The following is a 9,541-nucleotide window of genomic DNA, read 5'->3' on the forward strand; positions in this document are numbered from 1 at the left end:
TAAAGGCTGCATATGTGCACTCTGTGCTCACTGAGTGTTGCTTTGTGGTGTGTATAATACACTGTGCATGTGTCCTTGCTGAGAATAATATTACTTGGTTAACTAAGCCATTTTTTAGCAGTGACAGAAAGGCACACACACTCCCTGAGTCGGGCGGACATGTGTTCTGCACAGCCTGTCATTACTGAAGCTTTGATGTGGTCACTGGGTGGCACTGAGGCCTCTTATTATTGTCGTTTTATGACAACTTTCACTCTCTTGCTCTACAATGCCTGCCCCCTCCCTCCCTCCCTCCATTCTGGTTTTCTCTCCCTCATGTGTACCCTGATCCTGCCTTCATCCCTCCTTCTTTCCATCCTTTCCTTCCTCCCTCCATCTCCCACCTCGTCCAAACCCACATCCATTTCTCTTGCTGTTGCAATAGGATGCCTGTTTGTTTTTAGTGTGTAAACCATCCTGACACACATCCCCGGGGCAAAAGGCGGATATAGGAATGTTTTGTTTTTTTGTTTTTTTAGTGGTGGTGGGGGGATAGACGGTTCGGTCTCCATTCGCAGAGGTATGAACTGAAGAGATGGAGCTAGTCCAGACGTTGTTCCCCAGCTCGATTGCGGCTGACAGTTATTGTTTTTGGTTTTTTGAATAATAGGTTTGGTAACTACAGGGTGACATTCTGCCGTGACCCACTGATGAGTGCGTTCAGCATATGTGTATATGTCAAGGCCTGTACTGGAACATGCAAATTCAGACAGACTGGTTTACCCAGAGGTGGGGCAGGCATTTGTTCAAACATTCGCCTCTTTGCTCCTTCACCTGTCACCTCGATGTTTTGCTTTGAGGATTTATGACTTTATGATTTGTTTATCATAAGCCAGAATTTATTATTATACTGACTGAAATTAAATAAACCTGACTGATTGAATAGCAGGCTCCTGACCTCAGGCAACAGAGTTACAGTAAGAGGCAGTTGTGTTCCTGTGGCTGTTACAGAGACCTCTGTGTTTGACGTATATACGTTAGAGAATGTTTAGAAGATGGTGTGTTTATAGAAGTTCAGGAGAAGCTGATTGAACACGACAGTGTCTGGTTATTAAATGAAAACCCCAAATGAAAATTTTGAGGCAGATGAAGAATTGTGGGTGTGTATGAACACAGCCACACACGCCGAATATTTGCATGTCTGCACCTTAATTAACAAGGTCTTGGGGAGTTTAGCCCCTGTGGCGCTGAGTAAATGAGTGAAACGAGTCACCTCGGGACAACAACAGGTAAATCCTGTTTAGATCAACCCCAAGGCTCTACTTGTCCTTAATTTAGCTATCATTTCCCTCCTCCCTCCTCTTTTTCACCCTAATCACCTCCACACGTCCTCCTGCTAATCTTGTATGTGCACCTTCTCCTAATTTCTTCAAACTTTGGCCCATTCTCATTTCCTCTTTACCTTCGACTCTGAGCACAAACAAACTCAGTGCAGTGTCTCCCTCTGCTCTTCGTTAAGTTGTTAAACAGCCTGCGAGTTCATTTGAGGTGATGAAAGTGGATCAGTAGGGCAAGGTGACACTGACACTGTTCTGTCAACAGTGAATAGCTCCCTGTATAATCAATGAACTGTGTTCAAGCACTGGACAGGGGGGTCACATTTGCTTTGAGAAGTTTAAATTTTAAAAAAATGTACCTAGACAAACGTGCAGTTTGAATGATAAGGAATCAGACTTTGCTTTCCCTGACCCTGCACATAGCGTGAGATCAGAATTAGCACCTCTAACTTTGTTAGCTTCTAATTTAATTTTGTTAGGAAGCCCCATGACTAGTTCTGTTAACAGTGCATTAGAGCAAAAGATAGAGCCCTCATGGGTCATTACATTGATGACACACAGTAGCCTCTTCCACTGGCTTGATCTTCCACTTGGAACACCGGTGGGGAATTTCCTCATCTTATTTCTACTGTGTGGGCATCAGTAATTATAACTTATTTTGAGCTACAATAATTCTCACTTTTAGCATGGGATAATAACATTTGAACTAGAAGATTAATTGAATTTAGTATATTGATAAAGAAGGAAATCTTAATTAGCAAATCTACAAGCAAAACTAACACATTTATCAACTTCCTTTATTTTCACTAAAGACACTGAATCATATAGTATTAATGTGAATACCGCAGTGCAAAGCTTGCAAGAAAAATAGACGAGATGTCTGTGAATCTTCATGTGATATTTTCAGATTGCACATTGATTTGTTCTGACAGCTGCAGTGCAGCCAGTACTTTTCATTACATGTGCATTTAGAAAACCAGCCAAGGACCAATAGGATTTCAGCATTCTTTCCTGATCCATCTGTGCTCCTGGTGTGAGTGTAACTTACAGTAGCGTGGAGGGTCTCTTGAGGTCAGGGAGCTGAAAATCACAAAGACATGTGGAATGCTGAAAGGTGGCCAACACAAACAGGCAGCAGGCCTGGCTCTCCATCCGTGCAGAGCTCAACCACCACCATCCTTCAGCTGGGCTCGGGGGCAACCCAGAGCTGCATGGGCTCAGGTTTGGCCACTAGGGGGTGAAGGTGCAGGAAACAGACCATTAAGTAAATAGCCTCCTGCTAACGTATCAAGTGCTTTTAGTACCAAGGTTTTTTTTTCAGTTTGAGCTTGTGGTTGAAATGCAAAGGTTAGTTTTCATTTCACAAAGTGTACGCCATATAGCTCAGTTTGGCTAGAATTGCTTTGCAAGTAACAATAATATATGTTTAATTTTGTTTCCAACACATTGACACATTTTTTTCATCAGCTAGAGTGTGTATTACGGCATCCACATGGCTGTCTTCTTGGTTTGTGCTCTATGAACACAGGACAAATTAAAAATTAATAATGTGATGATTGTGAGGGTTGAACAGTTTTGTCATGGATCTTCAGTATAATTTAGTTAGCCCGTTCATGAGTGATTTTATTCATCACATGAAGTTGGCATTATACTGCTATCAAACACAGCTGTGTCAGTATGTAGCATGTAGGAGAAATTACTTGGTAATTATCAGTGTAGCTGGAGTAGGCTTGTGGTCACAGGGTGAGATCTCCGAACATCCAAGGAAACAAACGCAAATCCATCAGTTACACCGCAAATCAATGGGTAGTTCCACCTCATCTATTGTCTTCCTGTTTTCACTCTTCTGGTAAAGAAGAAGTTAATTATGATGGAATATTCAACTTTTACAAGTGACCAGAGGTGATCAGTGTTTCAGACAAACTTTTTTAAAAATACATATTTAATTATATTTTAAGAGTTTTGGATTTTTCTGGGAAGACAAAACCTGTAACTGTTAATTAAAGATCCATCGTGTGTGTTTGAAAAGGATCTATATATTCATATTTGTGTAAGACACAAAAGTAAGAATGGGTGTGTTTTTGTCACTTAGAATAAACTGTTTATATCGACAGAGGGAACGTGTTTCTGCAGTAACTCAGCAGACTTTATCTTCTACTTTTTTCTGTGTTATAGAAGGTGGCATCCAGTGTTAAAGTGTGTTAGCATAGCAATATCCTTTATAATAAAAGCCCTGAATGGACAAAACAAACACTGGCTCTGATTAGGGACAAATGTGTTTTTGCAGACACCGTAGGGCATGGTGAGGCAAGGGCTATTCTGTTGGTTTCAGTGATACGACTAAATACCACACACTGAACCATAGTGAGCCTTTTTGGAGCTCATTTACAGATAGAACCAGACCTTTTTGAAACATGCCTTTATGTCTAATTTCCGCTTTTTTTTTTCCTGTTTGCAAATCTTTGTAATCTGTTCATTTGTTGCAGTCTCCTTCCATGTCTGTGTATTGTAAGATGTGGAAAACTGAAGCCACATACACAGAAAATGAACTTTTAGGAGAGCAGGAAACATCTTGTGTCCAGCAGTTAAACCTTACCATTGAACAATATTTACATATTTGGAGATCCTGGTTTTTTCAGTGAGGGTGGTGGAGGAGTGGAGGATGGTGATTGAACTTTTTTTTTCCCTGGAAAAACTATATCAGACTAAGCTGAAGTGGAGTATTCTATTATGTCTGCTAACATGTCTGCCGGGGGTCTGGGCTGGTGTAAGCCGATGCGTACGAGTTACAGGTTACACCTTCATCTTTGTCCACAAAGTCCAAAGGTTTGAATTTTGCAACAAAAACAGACTCCACAAGAAGCTGAGTGGGTTTTCTTCCCACATTTTCTAATCAAAACCATTATGAGTTTCACCCACAGAGGGACGATCCGCAGGGCTCGGTTTCCCTCCCCGGCACACATCCATTTAACAATAGCGGGCATTTTGGTCCAGGAGAAACTCTGTTGGCTGCATCAAAATGAAGGGAGCAGTTAGGGTTTCACTTACAGTCAGAGAAAGAGAGCGAAAGGGGAGAGAGAGGCAGAGAGAGCCAGGCAAAAAAGAGAAAACAAACACACAAGGGTTGGTGAATTATGGGTAAAGACAGCTGAGGCTAACCAGGTTTGGTTTCCACGGTGCAGTGGGGGGCTTATTGAAAAACAAAAAGTCTGTGACTCAGTCGTGCTCTCAAGGAGACTCTAAGGCTGTAGACTTTCTCTTTCTCCAGAAACTCAACAAAAACACATGCAGTTGAATATAAAGGAGAACACCTTCAAAAACATAAAACCCCAGGGTTCAATATGGTCACAAAAATGTTCCACGTATCCTCACTGCTAATGCCAAAAAGGGAGGAGGGGGAGAGGGCCGGGGGGGTGGTGGAGGAACTGGGAGAGGGAGGGGAAGAGTGAGGGAGAGGAGGGATCTGTCCTCACATTTGCTATCAATTTAGGGCACTGAAAATAAGCACCAGGTTCACTGGAGCCGAGGAGAACACCAGGAATGTTTTTCTATATAAAACCCAGGCAGGGAGGGAAGAAATGGAAGAGAAAGGGTTCTGCACAGAGAGCCAGAAAATGAAAGATAGAAAGTTTAGACGTGAAACAAAGGCGGAGGGAGATGATTGCCGTTAGCACCTTTGTTCCAGATGTGAAGCTGCGTTTGTTCAGCGTTGTCACGGCGACACATGACCCTGAGGTGAAGGACAATAGATGATGCACCGTTTAAGCATACAGGCACTGAGGGAAGAGTTCTGCTGACACCTTAAAAAAAAAAAAAAAAAAAAAAAGCTAAAAAATCCACGTCTGGAATGATCCCAACACATGCACACAGATTGAAAGTTGTTTGTGCTCTGCACGTTTAAATGCTGCAGCTCCCTGTGTCCGGGACGGTGTCGGCTGGAGATCGGAGCCTCCCCAAGAGCTCTGACCAGGCACAGCGGATGGACCAGCTTATCTCTGAGAAGATAATCAATACCTCTAAATCTGAGCAGCAGCGTGGCCCCATTTCTGCTTGTAATATAAACAGCAGTAAAAGTTTAACACGCCACTTTTTTTTTCTTTCCTTTTCACCCACAGGAGGTTTGGAAAATCCTTCAGTTTACCCATTTTTGGGCACATCACAAGTTTCTGAGTGCTCTGCAAAGGCAGATGAATATAGGAGTTTAGGAGTTTGTACACATGACATTATGGGATGCGGCGGTTGTCTTTCACAGCGAGTTGGACTTAAGTCGAGTGGTTGACCCTCTAACAAAGCTCCTTCACCCAGCGCTTCCCATCAACAAAGTGCTGCTCTTATGCTGATAGAAACAGTTGAAAAAGACCAAGAGTCGAAACAAGGAGGGAGTTAAAGAAAAAGAAAGCATGAGGGGAGCAAAAGGAGGAAAAAGGAGGGGTGGGGTGGGGGGGTAAGAGACAGACCAGATGTGTCTTTTGTTTAGATTTGAACGGAGCGGAAAGGAAGGGTGTAGGAGTTAGAAGGCGAGCTCGCAACCAAGAGAAAAAGAGAGGGAAAGCAAGCAAGTGGGAGTGTTTTTTTTCTTCTTGGTCTTAAAGGAGAGGACTGTAATGAAACCAAAGCATTCATAGCCAAGCGCCTGTATGTGGGGAGGGGGGGGGGGCTGCTTCATACTGTATGTGATTACCTACCAGCAAAACCACATTCATTATACTAATTGCTACAATGGTCCCGGCGGCTGGGGGCTGAAAAGGGGGCGATGGCGAGAGGGGGCTGCATTGTTAACATTTGTTAGGCTCATTGACTCCAGAATTCATGGTGTCTGTCATTATAGGCCGCTGGGATATTCTCCAGGGCCGGCGTTTATAAAGAACCTGATAATCTAGAGGTCAGAGGCCAGTGAAACCGGACCAGGGTGCCTGCATCAACATCCCATACAAACCTACTGTAAGCATAATCAGGACTGGAAGATGGGGCCCAGAAAGGTCCACGGTGAAAGCTGAAGGAGTCAGAGTAGAGTAGAGTAGAGTAGAGTAGAGTAGAGTAGAGTAGAGTAGAGTAGAGTAGAATATCATGTTATGTCATTGTGCTACTCCAGTCAATGCAACAATATTAACAGAACACAAGTACTACAGAAATAAGAATAGAGTGAATATAAAATTACAAAAACTACAAATAAAATAAGAAAATAGAATATAAATTTGACAATTTTACAAAGTAACATAAAAGAGAGGTAAGTAGAATAAAAATAAAAATGGACAAAATATGAATAGATGCAAATGTACAGGATTAACAGTATGTGACAGTATGTATTACCCACAAATAGCAAAAAAACAGTATGTATATCTAAGTCTATATCTATATCTAAAGACTAGGATCCATATTGGTAGTTGAGATTAGGACATGATGTACCTGAATTAAATTAAATATGTGTTCTCTTCTGTTGTATATTTTACAGTGATTATATTCAAAATTTTTTGTTTGTTTGTTTTCATGCGGAAACATTGTGTTAATTGTAAAAAGGCTCCAGCAAAATGAGTCTTAACTTCAGCGTAAACCCTTTCAGTCGCATTGTATATGGAACAATGGATATGTTTTTTGTTTGTTGTTTAAAGTAATTAACGACCGAATAAACTACTACTACTATTACTAAGTCAGATGGTTACTTATGGTTTTAAACTATTACCTGATTAGATCTAACAAGACAGAAACTTAAACAACACATCCAGATAAAAACATTACAAAAGATACAATAAGAGTGACATAACAGATATAAGACAAATAACTAACAAGATGAAAACAATGTATAAGATGCACGAAAACCTTTTTTTTCAGCAGCTTGCAAACAACATGAAAGTATATGGTTTTAAACTCGTTATGGTCAGAACATGACAAACTCTGACCATGCAGAGGACACAGGTATGATGATCATAAGTGAGTCCAACCAAACAGAATATTAAAACCTAAGTGTATTAGCCAACAATGTAAACCAGATCAAGCAAAAAAGATAAGCAGAAATATACGGTTATATCACCCAGCCCAGATAATTATGGTTTTATCACCCAGCTCTGAGTAACACTGCTTCCATCCAGATTGCCGTACATTAACATGAGCACACACGTTTAGCATGTGTTACGCATTCAGGCCTCAGATAGTAGCAAGACGTTACCCAAAACACAACCGCAGAGGCCAAGATTTGGACGGCTGAAAGACGAGGCCCTTTGCTGCATTTTGCTGTACAAAACAGCCATGTTTCCAGCAGCTTGTGTCAATATTTCAATTTCTCTGTGTTGTACATGTGTGTGTGCAGAGAGCTCTGAGCAGATGACTGCTATGACAGTTAGAACACGTGCGACGGTGAACACAGAAACTCACACGGCCCAATCTGTTCAGTGTCGAACCCAAATCAACCCATCGGAGGAATGTTGCCAGTTGTGATATATGACCAGCAGTTGTTGGTGAAACATTTGCAGATCATTGCTGAATTCTTTCGCAGGCCTTCGCAGGAAATGGACTGACTAAAAATCTTGTCTCCTGCCCTCCTTATTCTGACACTTTGTCCTCCTATTTATTTACCTTTATTTAACCCATAAAGACCCAGTGCTACTTTTGTGTCAGTTCCCGAATAATTTTTTTTCCCTATATTTAACTTTTCTTGAAAGATTTATCACCATTTATTATAATATTGTCCTCTGCATTTTGCGTTATGAAGTGAAAAATCAGGTATTTTCCTATTATAATTTTCTGATCATGTAGATGTTCATTCATTCATTCAGTTATTTGTTTTGAGCAGAAGAAAAAATTAAACTTTTTGTGTACAAGGAACTAATATCAGAGCAAATACATTTATAAATAAAGGTGATCAAGACAAAATAGCAATTGCCATATACACTAGTAATAACAAAATAAATTCAATTTGTACTGCTCAAAAAGCCTGTTCATAAAAGCTCTGGTCAAAGTTGAGGGTTATTACATCAAAAACAGAGAAAACAGCAGAAAAAGGGACTTTCTCAGCCAAATCTCTCATTAACTGAACATAAACCCAGTGTGTCCATCCACTGCCATGGATCCAACTCCATGGGTTTTACTGGTGAATCAATGTTGTAGAAGATGACAGCATTTCCACGGTAACTACAGAGCCTCTGAATGTTAAGATGGGTCATATCTGATGACCATGAAAAGATGAAGAACTGTATTTTACACCAATTATTGACATGTATTGATAGGATTAATGGATTAGAAGTTATTAAACCTTTTAGATCAGTAGATGGTTTTGGTCGTTGGTGGCTGTTGGGGTCTTTCAGGGTTAATCAGGAAAAATCCCATTGAGATTAAGAACCTCTTTTACAAGGGAGTCCTGGCCAAGATAGGCAGCAGCAAATACAATACACAGTTACAAGATTGCACAGTTAAAAGACATACAACAGACACATTTGACAGTAAATAGTTTGTAAAAATAACATTTACAAGCAGATGAAGAAAAACAAGTGCAGGTTATGGAGCTGGCCCCAAGAACTCTGTTTGGACTTAAAAGCCCTCAAAGAAATGAACTCAGTTTCCAGTCTTTGTGCAGCTGATTTGATGCATAAGGTGCAAAGTAAACAAAAGCCCTTTGACCCAGTTCTGTACAGGCGTATGGAACAGAAAGCAACATATGATCATTTGTACAGAGAGAATAAATATCAGAATTTCTCTTCACAATTAATGCACAAATGTAGAAAGGCAAGAGGCCAACCATGGACCCTTCTCAGACTCTTATAGGCTACGTTCAGACAGCAGGTCTTAATGCACAATTCAGATTTTTTGGTGAAAATCAAATTTTTTTGTGTGCTCGTTCATATTTCACCTTAAATGCGACTTCTATCAGTTCTGAGTATGAACTGAATGCGACCCTGAAGTGATCCGCATGCACAAAAGAGGTCCTGATGGAATATGTGACCACGCAGACACACACTGTGTTTACGGAAGGAAGTATGTTTTTCCTGCAGCTTCTCCTCCTCCTGGGATGCAGAATTGTGACGTTTGTCACATTTCAATGACAAAGGTCAGATAAATGTGACCTGGCCGTTAAAAATATCAGATTCGTACCGGATTTAGGACCACATATGGAAGTGGCCTGGGTCGGATTTGGAAAATTGGATTTGTGTTAAGGATGCAAATTATCGATTAATCCATTAATCATTGGTTGATTGACCTTATCGATCGATTAACGATTAATTAATAAGCAGCAG

The 9,541-nt window shown here is 40.8% G+C and overlaps 1 protein-coding gene across 10 annotated transcripts in view; it reads left to right on the forward strand.

Annotated features, from left to right (window-relative positions):
- The window catches only part of nfixb (nuclear factor I/Xb), a 217,686-nt gene that overhangs the window by 96,055 nt on the left and 112,090 nt on the right, over positions 1–9,541 (forward strand). The gene's annotated exons all lie outside the window — the stretch shown is intronic.

This window comes from Sphaeramia orbicularis, chromosome 8 (assembly GCF_902148855.1).
Source record: "Sphaeramia orbicularis chromosome 8, fSphaOr1.1, whole genome shotgun sequence".
Taxonomy (NCBI): Eukaryota; Metazoa; Chordata; class Actinopteri; order Kurtiformes; family Apogonidae; genus Sphaeramia; species Sphaeramia orbicularis.